Source organism: Palaemon carinicauda, chromosome 2 (assembly GCF_036898095.1).
Source record: "Palaemon carinicauda isolate YSFRI2023 chromosome 2, ASM3689809v2, whole genome shotgun sequence".
Lineage (NCBI taxonomy): Eukaryota > Metazoa > Arthropoda > Malacostraca > Decapoda > Palaemonidae > Palaemon > Palaemon carinicauda.
In genome coordinates this window covers 65302553-65321167 of record NC_090726.1, presented here as the reverse complement: position 1 = coordinate 65321167, position 18615 = coordinate 65302553, and the positions used below count along the sequence as shown (strand labels likewise).

The following is an 18615-nucleotide window of genomic DNA, read 5'->3' as shown; positions in this document are numbered from 1 at the left end:
TATACAAAGAAGGTTTAATGGAATTCATCCAACCATTGGTAAAAAAATAAATCATTTATACAGGATAGTACACTCTTAAAGAATTCATCAAACTTTTGACAAAAACTTATTTATTTCTATATGTTTTCCTCTTCACATTAAAATTGAATAAAAATTCAGAGATTCCAATGAGATCAATTTTTTTGTCATATCTTTATCTTTTTTATAAAGCTACAAGATGATCAAGCAATATCCTAAGGATGTTGAGTGTAAAAATGATTCGATTTCTACTTAGATTTATTTACCAAAATTGTAAAAAAAAGAAAAAATATCCAAATTGCCAAATTGGTTATTATGTCTATTAAGTAGCCAAATTAACACCTCCACGAGGTGGGATCTGTCCAATGAACAACCCCGCCTAAGCTCCTAGAGGCCCGAGCCCGAGGGGAGAAAATGCTGCAAATATCATTGAAGGCCACCATAACCCTTTCACTATAATGCTTGTCATTAGGCAGAGGATCATACTGATGGGAAGAGTGTAATCTTCTACTCTTGCGAGTTCAGAGGAGCAAATGATTCCCTCTAGTTATTCTCAACACTGACCCACTCTCATGTGTCAAGTCTGACCAACCCTAGGATGAAACATGACCGGGACACTTCAGATCACTTATGTTTCTAATGAATGAATCCTTGGAAGTTTGCTGCATCCTTTCACGTAATAGAAATTTCCTGTTCTCTGGTGGAGAAAAAAGAATATATGTAGAGTGCCCATGGGAAGGTCATGTTACTACAGCATGACTCTCCATTCCATCTTCTGAAGGATATCTTTTGGCAACAAAATCACCAAGACCAGCTCAGTTTCTACTGGGAGAGGATAACATTTCTTGCTGTGATTCTGCTTTTAATACCTATCTTTGTAGTAGTGAAGGCCTCTCAATACCAAAAGTATTGCATACCAAATTCATCACTTCCTTGAAGGAGGAATTTCTTAAAACCAGTCTGTGATCTTCATGGAGACAACCATGTCATCCTAAAACTAGGATGAGTCAAAACACATTTGCTTGGATAGTAAGTTTAGGCACAGTTGGGATGAAAGGATATAACTTTGCTACTGTGAACAAAGGGTAGAAGGTATGGGAAAAAGGAGTCTATACTTTATGAATCCTGGTAAAGGAAGCCCCTGAAGGAAGAGAGCTCTCTCTTTCCTTTTGTAGTTTCATCTCTTGATTGGTAATCCTTATTGTTTTTTTTTTTTCTTTTAATGGGGCAGGAAAAATGTCAAGTTTTGTCTGTGAGAGAAGTTGGAGTCACTTGAATCCACGGAAGTCTTGTTATGTCTTGTGGAGGAGTTGGAGTCGCTTACATCTATGGCTATTCAAATAAGGGAATACATGGCTATCCAAATGAGAAGGCAGATGGAGAGTACTCAAAACCTTACAATCGGCAGAGTTGACTGAAATTCTGTTCTTCATCAGAGGCCCCCTTCAGACCATTTAGTGGTTATGCTTAAAACTACCCTGATACTACTTCTTCTCTCTTGGAGATCTTAACACTCACTGATTGTACAGGAACTGTTGAAGGGCTACCATTTCTAGATTTCTCACAAAACCGAGATGCTATTTCATCTCAAAGTTTCTTGGGATAACAAGCAATCCATCCTACCCTTCTTCACAGAACTTATAGCTTCTTATTTGTATGGTGAGGAGAAAGAAATTTGAAGAAACATTTTGCTGAGCGATGCACGCTTTCATGAAATAAAAAGTGACGCAAAGTAAACTGGAGGTTGTTGGGAAATTTGGGTTAGCAGCTGGTAATTGAAGCTGATATATAAATAAAAACTGCTCATGCACTGTTAAGGAACTTGAATCATCTAATCTGTGAGGACAGTGTCTATCATTCAGGAGTTCGGCACAATGCCTATAAGGAGGGTAGCCAAGCACAGGAGAAGAGGCGAGCATGATTTTGACCAAGACTCAACTGAGGTTGGAGAGGATGGAATGTCACTTACCAGTGCGTGAGGCAGATTGCACACTAATCTGTCCTCCTTCTGTCTGGGTGGTAAGGCCAGGAGAATGGCAGAGCGTGGGTGGTGTGCCATTAAAAAGCCAAAGCCAGTCTGACTCTGAGCTGCTTCCTCTTTGGAGCTTAGGTCACTTTTCTTTTTGGTGGAGTAGTCCACTGAGCAGTATTGATCTTAATCCCAATCCTCCCAAACACCTTTCACATTTTCCAGCTCATATTAGAGGCGGGGGCTTTGTCAAGAGAGACAAGAGTGCATCACATGCATTGTCTGGCAAGCTGCCACAATTACTATCTGGCACCTATAAATCTGTCACAAATGCCTAAGGCTATTCAAAAAGGATTACCCAATTGAGCTGTGATTTACAAATAAATAATCTGTTAAGCTTTACTATTCGGTGGATTGATATTTCAAAAATTTTATTTTTTCTGAAGGGCCTGGAATTCTATAAAATCAATATTTTGGGTACTTATTCAGAATTACCTGTACATGACATAAAATAGAAAAATATAATTTAAAGAAATGACAAAAAGTCATTAAAGCACAATAAAAAGGTTTAAAATTTCACTTACAGTATATAACTGTGAGTCAACTTTTCTCTGCTGTAATATGTAATAAATTATGCTATGCTGTATTTGAGCTTATACAACTTAATACTGTATGTCTTTTTAGTCAATATACATTTCACACTTATAGAACTGTGAAAGTGCCTCAAATGAAAATAAAAAAAGGCATAGAGTTAAACAAGACCAAAAACAGTACAGTATACTAAGTTATATATAACAGGGGAGATTAAGATGAAACTCATGAGGGAATTTTCAAGCTCTTTAAAAAGAAAAAAATTACTTTTCTATTTGTAGTTGTATAACTATGATTACACACGAGTTTTATAGTTATATAAGCAAATTGGGATCTGGTAGTGTCATTAAGAGTGTAGCAGTTACAGGTATATGCAATTTTTGGGTATTTGCTGGTGTGTCCATTACTTAACCCCTGCGAATGCTTAGGTCAGATACTCAAACAATAATTGCAAACAAAGAAGGAAATATATAAGAGCCATAATAATAAAGAATGCTAAATTACACTTTTCTAGAGCATGATAACAAAGCAACCCATATGCTAAAAGGAAGAATTGTTAAAATAAAATAAAAAAGACAAATTAAAAATGAGCAGCAGATTCCATCTGAAAACCAAAACACTATATAAAAATTACATCACAAGAGGAGGGGAAACAAGCAGAGCATAAGAAGTTGGCATAAAATGGAGTGATGCAGAGATGGCTGGAGAATATCGCTATCAAGGCGATAGAATGAGGAAAGGTACCATAGACCAGGTCATGCAATTGAGGTAATCGTTGAAATGTGAGAGATGACAAATTATTCTAGTGTAATGATTGAGTGTAGAGGTATCGTAATGCATGCTTTAATTGTAACTGGATGTGGTGTGAATATTGTGTATAGAAGTGTTTTTGAAAGGTTACCTGAAGTGTATGGGAGGAAGATAAGCCCAGGATTTGGGAGAAGAATTGGAGAGTTGTGTATGTATGTTATTGTTGTTGAAATGTGACTGAAAGAGGATAATTTTCCAGTGGTTTATAGAGTGAATGAAAAGTGTGTTGCTATAAGTTTCTGATGATGAATAGTATGATAGAGCATCCAGTACAAGAAATGATTGAAGTTACAAGTGATGGTGAGAATACTAGGGGTCAGTTATACACTATGTTACAAGCGATGAGAGTGTTAGAGTAAAGATGTTATATGGTGTAGAAATGCATACTATGGAGGATGTGAAATTACCCAAGACAAAAGTCTAGGAAGTGTTATGGTTTGATGGTATAAAAATCTGGGTATAAATGGTAATACTCAGAATATGTTTGAAGTGGATGGGTTTAAGGCAGTTTATAAAGTAAGGAGAGCAACACATCTATCTATCTATATATATACTGTATATATATATATATATATATATATATATATATATATATATATATATATATATATATATATATATATATATACTGTATATATATACTGTGTATATATATACTGTGTATATATATATATATATATATATATATACACTGTATATATATACTGTATATATATATATATATATATATATATATATATATATATATATATATATATATATATTTGTTTATATATATATATATATATATATATATATATAAAAAGTTGGTTATGAAAATTAAATCTAATGATAATTTAAATAAAAGTGAGAAGCAAACAGTGTACAGTATTTTGTGGGAAAGAAGAGCTTTAAGGATATGAGTACCATATTTTGAAATGTCACTGTTGCCTGAGTTTAAGATGTTTTGAGTGATGATACCCCTATTTATCACAGACCCCATCACTTTTCACTGCCTGTTGCAACAGATATTGGGCAGTTTGAAGTTACAAAGAGTGGGCATGATTGAGTCAAATGAGAGTTTATGAAATATTCCAATGGCACCTCTGCAGAAGCCAGATGGAAGCTTATGGATGTGTATAGATAATACAAAGAAGGATGAATTTACTGTGCAAGATAGGCTGCTAATGTGCGTTGTATCCGAGCAGAGCATGCAGAGAATGAATGTGTTTACGAAACTAGATTTAGTTAGTGGATATAACCAAATACCAACAACAGTGGAGAGTAGACCAATCACTGCCTTTTCAACAGCAAAAAGACTCAATCAGTTTAATAACTTTAGTTCTAGATTGGCTAAAGCACCTGATGCCTTTTAAAAAGCCATGAAAATTGTGTTGAGCGAGATTCCTAGGAAGAATGTTAGTGTATTTTCATAAGATATTATGATGAAGAATGAATTAATTGAAAAGTATATGTAGTTAGTGAGTGCAGTATCAGGTAAGTTGGAAGAGGTTGAAGTGAAAGCATCAGTTAGTGCTTTTCTGAAGAGGTAGAACTTCTGGGACATACTGACAGTGAGTGCATCTGGATTGAAAAAGGCTGATAAGTTTACTAAGAAAGTGAGTGAGTTCATGAATAATTATTCAGGTGTGGCTAAATCTTTGACTGAATGGAATGGTTGTCAGAAGGGTATTGTTTTGAGATAGGATGAAAAGATGGAAAAGACATTTGAGGGATTGAGAGAGGAAGATGTATAATGTGTTGAGCTGGCTTACCCTGATTAGTCCAGATGCAAGAATGCTTGAGTATATACAGATACTAGTGGACGTTTGAATGGCACATGTTTAATGCAGGATTAGTTTGTAGATGAAATTAAGTGAGAGTAACAGCTTGTTTCAAAAGCTTTGAGTGTGACCAAGCGAAAATATTTGACTACTGAAAGGGAATTGCTGCATTAAGGATTTTCTTGAAATCATTAAGACCATATTTGCACGATATAAAATTTATGATGAAAACAGATATCAGCTATTGATAGATCTGCAACAAATTTAAAATGTTGATAGTAGACTTACAAAGGCAACTGAAGATTTGAGTGCTTTTATGATGAGATTGTTGATTTGATGTCAAAGTTGCCTGGATACAGAAATGTAAATATGGTAGGGAATGTGGACCCTATGTTTTTGACTAAAGGTCTGATGACTGGTAAAGAGTATAAAGGAGGTGGTGATTCAATGTTTGAGTGTGTTAGGTATGGTCTGAAATATTTAGTAAATGATGGACTTTCTGTAATTATTCTTGGTAGTGCAAATGAATTAAGGGAGAAAGAAATGAAATAAGTATGTAAGAAACCAGAATAAATCAGATTGATTAATGCAAATAAGTATAGTGAAATATTATTATGTATGTCTGGAGTAGTGATATTTCAAAAGATTTTTAAAGCTGCGAGTTTGGTTGTATAAGGTTGTGGTGTGTACACATGTTGCACTTACCATGTTTGAGTGATGTTTATTATAATTGGGTTCTTAACCCTTTTACCCCCAAAGGACGTACTGGTACGTTTCACAAAAGCCATCCCTTTACCCCCATGGACGTACCCGTACGTCCTTGCAAAAAAATGCTATAATAATTTGTTTTTCATATTTTTTGATAATTTTTTGAGAAAATTCAGGCATTCTCTATGACAAAAATTAAGGCTGTTAGAGCAATTTAAAAAAAAATATACTGCAAAATGTGCTGGGGAAAAAATAACCCCTTGGGGGTTAAGGGTTGGAAATTTCCAAAGAGCCTGGGGGTAAAAGGGTTATGAAGAAGTGTTATGATCGTAATTTAGAGTTGAGTAATGTGGATGAGATGAACAATGTATTAGATGAATGAGACAAAAATGTTTATGCATCTTTGGATAATCCAAAATAAGGTTTGTCTTTGCATACTGTAAATAGCAGTAAAATGACTGTTGGTAAATATTACTGATGTACAATATCATAGGTTATTTGACACAGGTGCACAGATTTCCTTAGTGAATGGTAGTACAGTATGTGTAATGTACATGAGATAAAGAAATTAAAGTGGGATATTTCAAGATGTATAAGTATAAAGATACATGAAATTAGACATTCATATTGTTCCTTGGGAGGAAATTAAGTTGTCAGTAAAAATAGGGGATATGAAAGAGGTTGCACATAATTTTGCTATTCCGAGTGATAAATAAATGCCATATTGATTTTTTATTGTAATTAATTTTTTGAGAAGAAATTATACCTCTGTGAATGTACAATATGAATTATTGGTTGCAATGATGTATAGGGAAGAGTGATGATGAATTGTAAGCATTGGAAGATGTGGAAGAAATTTAACAGTTGTGTCCTATGATATGGGAGCTGAAAATCGGTACTGAGAATGATGTTACGATTTCTGAATGGATGGGTATGTTACAAGAAAAGAGATTTGTTGTGGGTAAGTATAATTTGTATGTGAATAGATGGATGAAGAATTGTATGTACCAACATTTTCTAATGAAGATGCAATTGGAAAGTGTAAAATTGTGCATGCCTGATTTGGACATAGGTATGTATGAAGGACAGAATTTTGACACCATTTTTATTAAGATCTGTATGTATGTTGCAACTAGTACATGTTAGGCCTGTCAGAAATGGAAATATCAGAGAATATAAAGTCCATCTATTTTGAGACTGCGTTGAATAAACCATTAGAAAATAATAGTGACTGATTGTCTGTCATTGCTTGTGATTGCAAAGAGATATATTGGTATAGTGATAATAACAGACAATATGAGTAAGGTTGCATATGAAGTGCCTACGAGGAATAAAAGATGAGGATACTGTAAGAATAATGAATAAGAATTTGTTACCTATGTGTAAGCTGATGAAAATGTTTAGTGACCATTGTCCCGAATTTGTTCGAAAATCTTTTGAAAATATGTGGCAGGAGTGGGGGATTGAACATGTGTGCATGACTGCATACAACTAATATAAATAAGTTAGCTGAACATACAGAGAGATATTACAAAAGATTAATGAAAGAGAGAATGAATGGGTTTGTATATAGGTAGAGCTTTGAGAGTTTATAAAGTAACAGTACATAAGAGTATTGGAAGTAATGAATTTTGAGATATACATAACACCAAAAATAAGATCATCTGAGGATGAAAGAGTAGTGTGGGGGAAAGCAAATGCAAGGTTACCTAAGTTGTGAGGTGGGAGAAAAATCTTTGAAAGGAGTGATAGATAAGGGAAGGTTGAATGTTAGTAACAGGAGAGAGAAGTTTAATGGTCCATATGTTGTAAAGAAAGTTTGGTCAAATGGGTTGAGTTATTTGTTAGAATGTGAACATGAGGAAGGAAGCATAAATGAAATAAGAGTAGAGCATTAACAGTTGTGTAAACAGAGAGAAATGCCAGAGTATTTGAGTATGCAACCTCTACATGAATATTTGAAAATTAATGCGATGGGACTGTGACAAATATTTAGGAAAATAACCAGTTAGTTTTGGTTGGAAAGAGAAAAAAATAAATCAATCAAGATTAATGCAGAAGAATGTGAAAAATAAGAGTGTAAGTATTGGAAAGAAAATAATTAATGTTGAAGACTTGAGTGATATAGAGCAAAAGTTGGACTTGACAGTATTTTTATGTTTCCAGTGAGAGCACAGGACTCTTCTGCTGAGGTGTTGACTCAGTGTGTGAGAGAAAAATTAAGTGAGACTTTTCAAAGAACAAGTGAATTGCTTTAAGAAATAGAGAAAAGGTTGAATAATTTGAATGAAGTAATAAGTGACTTCAGTGGATTTGGAATACATAATGAAGGTGAGAAGACAGATACCTGTCAAGTTGAGCTAAGAATGGAGGATCAAATGGAACTGAATGAAAGGACAAATTGTGAGAAAGAGGATATTGGTAGTATGAGTGTACCAAAGACCATCAACTAAAAGTATGGGTACTGTACCAGAGCAAGAATGGGTGATATGTAAGGCTATATGAATGTATGTTTGTATGCCAGATAGCATTATGAAAGGCAATGTGAGGCAGTATGGAGAAATGTAGTAGTTATAGTTTTTTAAGACAGAATTTTAATAAAATTTGTTTCTAAACTCACCTGATGTTCAGGTTGCTTCTTTTCCAGAAGCTATGTTAAATAGATCTTTAATCATAAAATTTCTTAAATTCAATAATTTTCAACTTTCTTTTCAATAAACACAAGCCCTTAGTAAAAGGAACATTCTAGCCTAAAGTGGTAATTCACGCACCAGTCTCTGTCTCAGTTTCCAAGTCGAAATTATCCCTATCCTTTTGACACCATGAGGCAGTGTGGTGGAGAGTGGGGATGTACAACAAGTGAGTACAGAGATAAGAAATTTAATTACTACTTTAAAATTCTGTTTATTTCTATGAACCTCTCTGATGTTCATAATGCTCACTCCCACACTACTGGAGGAAGAAGAAGAAGCTTCCAAACTTACCCTACTCAATTTATTAATGAATTTATCTGTAATAAGGTTATGTAGGGTTGAAAAGAAGATAACCCTCACTTTCAAGGTTACCTCCATGTTCTTTCTTTTCATCTTCCAGTATCGTAGGTTGAACAGAAGGAAAATCAACTGATTTCCCAATTTGTTTACAGTCAATAAGGGAAATTCTGCACACACAGAAGGTCTCCTTTTGTTGGTATATGTACTAGTGGCTATATTTACCCTACTTGAATTAACCCGTGATGAGCTGGTGGCCAAGCTTCCAAGAAAACGGAAAGCACTTCAGGACGAAACATGATGCAAACAGTAGTTTCGTTGAAATTAAGCTTACTTTAGTGATCGGAGGGATACTGTATTAAGATCCAGACTACTCAGTTGGTTTTCTACCTCAATCTATTGTAGTGGTCTTAGAGAGGCTAGGATTGTGGCATGCAAGGGATTTTGCAACAGAAGGAATGAAAGTAATTAAACCATTTAAGGTTCAATGAATGCCTTTCAAATCAGCAAACAGAGGAGGACAGCTTGCAGAGGTTCATAGGTGCTATACCCCAAGAGAGGGGAAAATGAAGAATGAACAGGCAAGTCACTCAATCATTCATCCCAGACTAATAGGGGTAACGTCTGCCCTCAATCAACTGCTACGTGTCTCACAAGGGAGCTGAGGTGTCTTAAGCCACATGTTGTGCAGCCACCACAGGACCTATGGAGATGGTATCTAGGTTCTTGTGGGTTACGTCTTGCGGATATTAGGCTACAAAGGTTGTCTTGACGTTTCCAAGCACCCACTTGAAGTACCGGTGCCACAGAGTAGTTCCTTTTGATTGCTAAGGACGTACTGATGCCTCCAAAATCAAGATCCCTAGGTCTACAGCCTTGTGAAGATGAGTCCAGATTCAAGGCCTGATCTACGACCTGTCGAATCCAGTAAGAGATTGTGAATCCAGTAAGAGATCGTATTCATGGTGACTCTCCTCTTGACACCGCCCATGCTCACAAACAATTTCTTGATTAGTGGGCGGGCCCTGTGGTTCGTTTAAGATAACTCCTCTGAGCCCTCACAGACCACAGTAACAATTAAGCTGGATCATCGGTTAGAGTACAGAGCCCCTTAATCCGAATGGGCATAAATTTAGGTTCTGCTAAAACCCCCATCCCCTTGAATGAGCGATGTCATAAGAAAGACCATGCAACTAGCCAACTCTCTTTGCAAAGGCCAGTGCGAGAAAGAACACCGTCTTAAGTGTCAAGTCATGGTTTGATGATTGACGTAGCGGCTCATAGTACAAGAACTACGTTTCAAGGAGGTGGTCTGATTTCCGGCTGAAGGCAGGTATGCTCGAAACTCCACATGAGGAGGGACAATTCCGACAATAGGGAAAAGTCAACTTTGCTCAGTCTAAAGGTGACGCTCAAGGCTGAGCAGTAACATTTCAATGCAGGAACCAAGCAGAGTTCTTCCTCGTGAGATATAACGGTAATACAGTCAGGCCTCTTTTAACACGAGTTCCCCCTTCGCGTGTTCACTTACACGCAACACAGAGAACCGTAAGCCTATCGAATTAAGTGTGCCTCTCTCTCCACCCAGCTCATGCCAGCTGTCAGTGTACACTGAATATCCATTTATTGTGGTAAAAAATAACAGCCATAAAAAGAATAACCGGATTTTCATTAAACTGGTGTTTCACTTAACTGTAGCCAATAATAATGCATGTAATACTCACATTTCAGTATCATATTTGTAAATAAAAACAGCTAATTCTAATCTTGTCCAGTTTTTGGTGATCTTAGTGTTGTCATGTGTATGAAGACAGGAAAATATGTAAAGAATAGGCCAGACTATTCGGTGTACGTGTAGGCCCACCTACCTCGCTGATGCTTAGTAGTTGGATGCGCAACACTGCACAAGACTCCCTTGCCAAACTAGGGTTTGTGCACCCAAGCGCCAAAGCAGTGTACGGTAAAGCGCAATCACTCGCCAGCGCTCCAAATCAACTGATTAACCCTACGTGATCCTCCGTCCGTAACTTCAATTTTTGGATAAAACTCCCATATCATTAAGGCATGCAACCAAGGGAAATTTCATATTTCCTAAAAGAAACAATTATCAATAAGATATTTATGATTTTAGTTTATAAAATACGCTATATTTTTGTTTTAGAAAGTATGTACATAAAACAATTTGTGTGTTTTAACAAAGTTCACAACATTACATATTCTCCTTGCTCTTTCCCTTATCTTCTTCCTTCTTTTATTCAATATTTCCACTGATATACTTTACCCGCGTTAATATCGCTATATCGTAAGATTCTGTGAAGACCAATTTATTTTATTGATTAAAAACAACACTCCTAGCCTTCACAACACTCGCTAACATAACCTACAGTAAGTCTCTCGTTCTTTTTACTTCCTTTAATTTTCACGTTCACATTATTTTTATAAAAAGTTTCATCAATCATTTTCATTTCATTATTCTGCTTATTCCCTTTAATATCCTTATTCCTTTTCCCATACCTTTTATTTGATATTTCCCATCATTCTTTATCTCTGCTAATATTTCTATATCAACGCAAGATTCTGTGTAGACGAATTGTGTAAAAGCAACACTCGCTAACGTAACATAAGTCTCTCACTTATATTTCCTTTAATTTTCACGTTCACTATCGCTAGTGTTATGGGGTCCTTTGACTGGCCATACAGTACTACATTAGATCCTTCTATGTAGTTACAGTTCATTTTCCCTTAGCCTACAAGTACACCAAATAGTCTGGCCTATTATTTACATATTTTCCTATCCTCATACACCTAACAACACTAAGATCACCAAACAATTCTTCTCTCTGTAATTGTTCAGTGGCTACTTTCCTCTTGGTAAGGGTAGAAGAGATTCTTTAGCTATGGTAAGCAGCTCTTCTAGGAGAAGGACACACCAAAATCAAACCATTGTTCTCTGGTCTAGGGTAGTGCCATAGCCTCTGTACATTGGCTTTCCACTGTCTTGGGTTAGAGTTCTCTTGCTTGAGGGTACACTTAGGCAAACTAATCCATCTTATTTCTCTTCCTCTTGCTTTGTTAGCTTTTACAGTTTATAGAGGAAATATTTATTTTAATGTTATTGTTCTTGAAACATTTTATTTTTCCTTGTTTCCTTTCCTCACTGGGCTATTTTCCCTATTGGAGCCCCTGGGCTTATAGTATCCTGCTTTTCCAACTAGAGTTGTAGCTTAGCAAGAAATAATAATAATAATAATAATAATAATAATAATAATAATAATCACGTTACTTTATCATTTCTATAGCAAATTTCATTTATCATTTTCATTTCATTATTCCTCTCATTCCTTTTATATCCTTATTCCTTTTCCCATCCCTTTCATTTGATATTTCCCACTATACTTTATCTGCATTAACATTTCCATATTAGCGTACGATTCTTCTCCCACTTTGGCTGTCCTGTCACCTCTATCCTTCCCCACACCCCCTCCCTCTCGTGCACCTCCCTAACCCCTGCCCTCCTTCCCGCCCGCTCTCGCTGACTCATCATGTATCTAATCCTCTATTTCATAATGTTTTGTCCTCAATTTTCTTTTTGCTTTGCGCTTTCCTCCCCGCATTCCAGTAACTATTCGTTCAGTTCTCTTAGCGCTCACCTTAATGCCACTATTCGGCTTGCTCCCTTCAATGTTTCCTAATTCTTTTTATTCTCTTTCTTGGGTTTGCCTCGAAATTTTCCTTACCAAATCCTTTTCCCGAATAGATCTGCCTCTCCTGGCCGCCCTTCTTGCTCTCAACCCTCTATTGTTCTCGTCTCATGAATCATTCACCCTCCAAACATTTGCTACCATCTCCCCAATAGGTATCCCAGAATACCCACCCTCCCCACACCCAACACACATTCCTTCTTTTATTTCTACGCTCTCTTTTACTTAGCTAATACTATATTCTATGTTTTAACTGCAGTATATGTGTAGATGTTTTTAAAAAAGTTAAGAAATAGTATAAACAATACTCTGTTATTCGTAAGTGTGCATATTCTGATCTGATCACAACAGCCTGAAGTAAAACAAAGACAGAAATACTTGTTAGATTACAGACAGTCCTCAGCCAACAAGCGCAATGGGGACCGAGAGACCTTTCATAGCTCAAAATTGTTTGTAAATCCTTTCTGTGCAAGTAGCCTTAGAGTTAAATTTTGGCCTTGGGTATGCATAGCCTAACTTGGATGCCTACAATTTTCAGATGTTAACAAATAGTTACCTTTCATATAAAATCAATACAGTATCAGGTTATTACAAATGGTATATGGCTTACTTTATTACCTTATATTACATTCTGATCATCCTTTACATTCAGATCTTCCCGGACAGTTCTCTCCTGTTCGTAATACTAGGCATGCAGTTAATTCTAATAGTCAGGCCTTTTCCATCATGAGGCTCAATACTACACAGTATTCTAGAAGTTTTATTCCAGCTACGACCAACTTATGGAATGATCTCCCTAATCGGGTACTTAAATCGGTTGAATTTCAAAAGTTCAAACTTGTAGCAAATGTTTTTATGTTGAACAGGCTGACATTCTAAAAATGATAAGGGGTTTATGTGAAAAACCTTATTTTTTTTTTTTTTGTATGTTAGGAAAATACAAACTACAGTACTTTCAGATTTTTCATTTTACTGTTGTACAGTATTTAATTAGCTGCAGGTCGCTCAAAATGTTTTATTCTGTTTTTGTTTCATTTAACAGGTGGCTGGCATTACACCCTACTCCCTGTAGGGCTTGGAGATGGTAGTGAGACTTACTGTCAAGCAGCGTAACACTTCCTGTTTTTTTGAACATGCACAACTGGTGGGGGCATGTGTAATGTTGGGTGTAAAAATCTTATTTTTCCTTCCCCCAGTAAACGAGTGTTTGAAACATAAATATATCTGTAGTCTTATCACAGACTTATGTTTAGTGACCATGGATGCTGCACAAACAGTAACGAAGGATCTTTTAAGTGAATATAGGATGAGTATTTCAAAACTAATTACCCCATTAAACATGACTCTTGTGACCCTCCTAAGGATTTAAAGGAGTAATTGTAGTTTGTTTTACTATGAGTGTCTAAGACCACCCTGGAAAAGGCTACATACTGTTAACAGGAACTATTTGGAACACATCTGCTCTTGTGTGGCTTCTAGTGTGTGTGTCCTCCTATTGGCAGCTTTGTTTTAAACCTTCATTCCAATAGGTTTAAATTCTGTTCACAGTTCTTGGGTCTGCAGCCCTGTTGAAAGCTGTATACAGCTCCATCCATATTGTATAATCTATTAGATGTTTTTGCATATGGATCTCGGTGGGATGGTACTATGAAGAAGGATTTTCGTATTGTATATTTTTTGGTCTGTGTGACTAGGCAATCAAGAGGAGGGGCCTCTTTCTTGTATTGTTTTACAATCCCTTTGAACCTAACTGAAGTACTCTGTCAAATTACATTTGAATTTAGCCCAAATATTGACACCTAAGTTAATCTTATATTGTACTGTATATATTTTACAGTACAGAATTACAGTACTGTTTTACTATTCATTGTAAATGTAGGCTATGTGCACAGTGAGTCGTCATCTGAACGAAAAAAGCAAACACTTACAGTACATTTGAGCCTCACAGCAGTGATAGTAGTATATTACAGTAATATACACAACAGTATCAACGAGTGTTATACTGTACAGTATTACTAGATAGAAACAACTATACTATGATAGGAACCAAGTAAAAACAATATTAGACAGTACGTAGTGGGTTAATTATCAGAGCGTAGGCACTAGCAGTGAGTAGTTAGGTTAGGTTAGGAGTTATACCACCCTAGGGCAACATGCAATCGCTCCTGTATCTGTTACCTAACCCTCGCAAAATACGAGAGCTGACTGTATAACTAAAACTCTACTATCACTAGGTTAGTGGTGTCAAGAAGAGCGATACCCCTTCCACAAAACTAACCACAAAAGATTGCCCAATTCACCTGGTAGACAGTATAAGATGACTCCCAGAGGTATCCAGACATCCTTTTCACCAGTGCTTGCAAAAACCCACTTAATAAGAGGAAATGCTGGATAACCTGCAGCCGTGAAGATGTAGCGAAGCCACTGCCTTGTGCCAAATCTTTGCATGAGGGTGTTTGAATAGACGTGGAAGTGGAGGGAGTTTCCTCGGCAAACTCTGTGAGCAGATGAAGAAGGTCTGAAAACCCTTCTGCATATTGCCGCATCGGAGCTATGAAGGTTATCGAGAAATCTTGTGATGCCTTACTTTTTTTCAGAAGCCTACTTACTAGGCAGAAGGGGGGACACATAGACGTCTAGATTGTCCCACTGATAATGGAAAGCATCTTGCCAGACTGCCTGGCGATCTGATACTGGCGAGCAGTACACCGGAAGCTTCCAGTTGAGAGATGTCGTGAACAGGGCTACCGAATCGTTTTTCATGTCTCTTGGAATTTCTACAGCGAGATGGCATAGTTGCTGTGGAAAGGAACCTCTTTGCTTTTTTACATACGCTGCTACTGTGGTGTTGTTGCTCATCAGCACCACAGTGTGTGCTGAAAGGAGCTATTGGCATTGCTTGAGAGCCAGAAAGGCTACTCTCATTTCCAAGAGGTTTGTATGTTAACGCTCCTCATCCAGATGCCGTGTGTTACAACAGGTGAACTTCCAACCCTTCTCTTGATACAACTGTGAAGAGCATCAAATCAGGGGGAGAGAGGAGGTCTACTCGTCTAAGAAGGTTGGTGTCTAACACCAACAACTCAGGTCTCTCCTTTGCTCTGGTCCCCCCGGAATCTGAAGATTCGGGGGGGTCATTGTGCTGAGACCAAAAAGTCTACAGCTATCACTGGAGAGACCGGATGCAAAGATGGCCATTGGGCACCAGATACTACAAGATCAGGTGCCCTAACAGGCGAGGCCACCTGTGTGCTGGTGGTAAGTCTTGTATCAGAAAGGGGATGCTGCCCTTTTTAGCCTCTCTCTTCTGCTTTTGGACAGTAAGGCTTCTACTAGTTGCGTGTCTATTTGCATCCTGACCAGTTCCCGAGATGGTTGCAGAGAGGACATCTCGCAATTTTTGACTATCCCCAGATCAAAGTAAAACTTGAATAGTCTGTCTTGGTGTAGAAGGGTCTCCACTAAACCTTCTAGAATCAGCCATTGTTTATATAACAAAATAGACAAGTGCCGTTCTTGTGAGCCCTGGTCGATACGCGGGAAAAGATCCTTGTGAACTCCTAGGGGGCTATGGACAGCCCAAAGTACAGCACTTTGAACTTGTAAATTTTTTCGTTCAGGAGGAATCTTAGGTACTTCCTTGACGTTGGATAGCTTGGGATCTGGGAGTACTCATCTTTCAAGTACAGTGTTATCATAAAGTCCTTTAGTCTGACAGCCTGTCTGACATTTCTGTAATATCCATCTTGAACAGAGTTTGTAAAACAAACTGGTCTCCAGCCTCCAAAACGGCTTTACTACAAGAGAGAGTGGACTGTAGAAGCCCGAAGAGCCATCTAAGACCTCTTAGAGAGCGTCCTTCTACCGAGGTATTATGTACAGGCACACTCACACGAACTATCGATATAGTGCAAACAGGTGAGCGTGCGCTATTGAGCATGCCTGCTCTACCATAATAGGATGAGCAGGTGATCATTAGCGCACACCTGTGAATGCTCTAGCGCTGCCGAAGCATACCGCAATGGCTAACGTGCACGTGCTAGAAACTCGCTATGAGCTTGTGAGCACACAACCAGGGTCATGCTCAGACCTTCATCAGCAAGAAGAGCTCACCCACCTACCTCGATAGTGCTTAGTAGTTTGATGCGCAACACTGCACAAGACTCCCTTGCCAAACTAGGGTCTGCGCACCCATGCGCCGAAGCAGCGTAAGGTAAAGCACAATCACTTGCCAGCGCTTTAGCAGAAGGTTGATGAGTAGCCTTGCGTTCTACAGGAGGAGGCGCGAACTTGTATGGTGACCAGTAAGGCTGATATGGTTTTCCTGCAAGCTGATGAGCAGCAAGAAAGCAAGGTTCTTCCCTGTGAGGAGAAAGAAGCCCTAGGCGCAGATCCTGAAGATCCTGGCCTCATAAAGTGAGGCTCGTTGTGTTGTGTTCTATGGACAAAACGACGAGGGAATGAAACTGTAAACAGCCTCCATATGCCATTATCGTCTTGCTCCGAGGAGCTGGAATGAGGCATAGAATCCAGCACTCATTTCCTAAAGCCCCAGGGGGTGACACTAGGGAGAAGAGGGCCTTTCTCAGAGGAGAAGCTCGGTCCTTCATATGTTGTAGTCCCTCAGCGTGTTGAGCAAGCCAAGTCTGACGGCGCTCTGTGTAATCAAAGAGCTGAGAAGACTGACCAAAGTCAGCTTCTAGGTTTACCTCAAGAGGATTCCCTGACTGGTATCCCCGAGAGGTGGTAGTCTGCAACTGCTCTCGTTCGTATGCCAGAGCTACACGTACGAAGGTAGTTGCAGCTAGGGGCACGAGAAGCTCTGGACGGTCACCCCCCCCCCACCCTACAGAAGGAAGACTGTAATTAACCCCTTGGGGAGGCAGGTGCGTGCTACCACTGTGCCCGTAACTGTAACTGTAGCCTGACGGTCAAACGGACATCGCTCTTACTCGATTGTTCTCTAGAGGACATCGAACGAGCAGAGTGAACGGGGAGGTAACGGACGCTGGAGTAACAAATCAGCAATGCTTCACCTTCGAGGAAGAGCCTGAATGAGAAGAATCCCTTTTGGACTTCTTCCGTCGCCCATTGAACCGCGCCCAATGGGAGGATGGCCCCTTCCAATACTCATTACATGGAGACTCTTGTGAGCAAGAGTGGCCTCTGAATGCAGGACAAAGGGCATGAGGATCATTCTCCAAGGCTGACAAGAAAGTACGGCAAGGGCGATCTTCCACGCCAGGACAAACCTGCATCGTAGCGATCCTCAAGTAATAGCCAGTTTGTAATTATAGGTTAATGGGAGAGACGGCACGGCACATCTGCTCTTTACCAAGAAAAAAAAAAAGTGACGTCATATCACCCTAACTAGCGGCGGGCAGTTTCACCTTGCTAAAAGTTGTATAGCTGGTATCAACTTTTGCCGACATATACATATCCATAGTGAAGAGCGAAATGGTTTGTATTAGGTTTTGGAACAAAATAGTGTTTTATAGATACGTAAGAAGTATCATTAAGAGGGTAGCCATTAATTGTGGATTTTCAACATTCGACAGTTTCATGTTACCTAACGTGCCAAAAGTTTAAGGATTTATGAACCTAATGCTGGAGTAAAGTAGGCCATTCAGCAACAGGTGCATATGGAACACTGATGGCTCTCCCTCTTATGGAGATTCTGGTTTAAAAACCATAATTAGATCTCAAAGAAGGTAATGAAGGTTCTATAGGTAGCAAATAATAGGCAACTACACCAGAACTTTTAAGTAAAACTCAATGCTGGAGACAGCCATAATTTCTAGACTCACAATTATTCCAAAGTGCATTACAACTTCTAAGGCTCTGGACTATTTGGGGGTATGCAACTTTACACAAGGATACCTTATAATCATAGGACATAAACGTGTGTGTGTCTCCCTCTCTTAATAAGGGATGCACATTTGTCTCTTTAGATATCCTGGCCCTTTATTTTCTTAAATTTCCTTCAAACAGGCACTATAATATTTTATCAATGAAGTAGCAACCCCATTACAATAAAATTATTACAATATATTACTGAAAGACAT

General features: G+C 38.1%; 1 protein-coding gene across 1 annotated transcript in view; it reads right to left on the bottom strand.

Moving 5' to 3' along the window:
• The window catches only part of ari-1 (E3 ubiquitin-protein ligase ariadne-1), a 177007-nt gene that overhangs the window by 9236 nt on the left and 149156 nt on the right, over positions 1 to 18615 (bottom strand). The window lies entirely within an intron of this gene.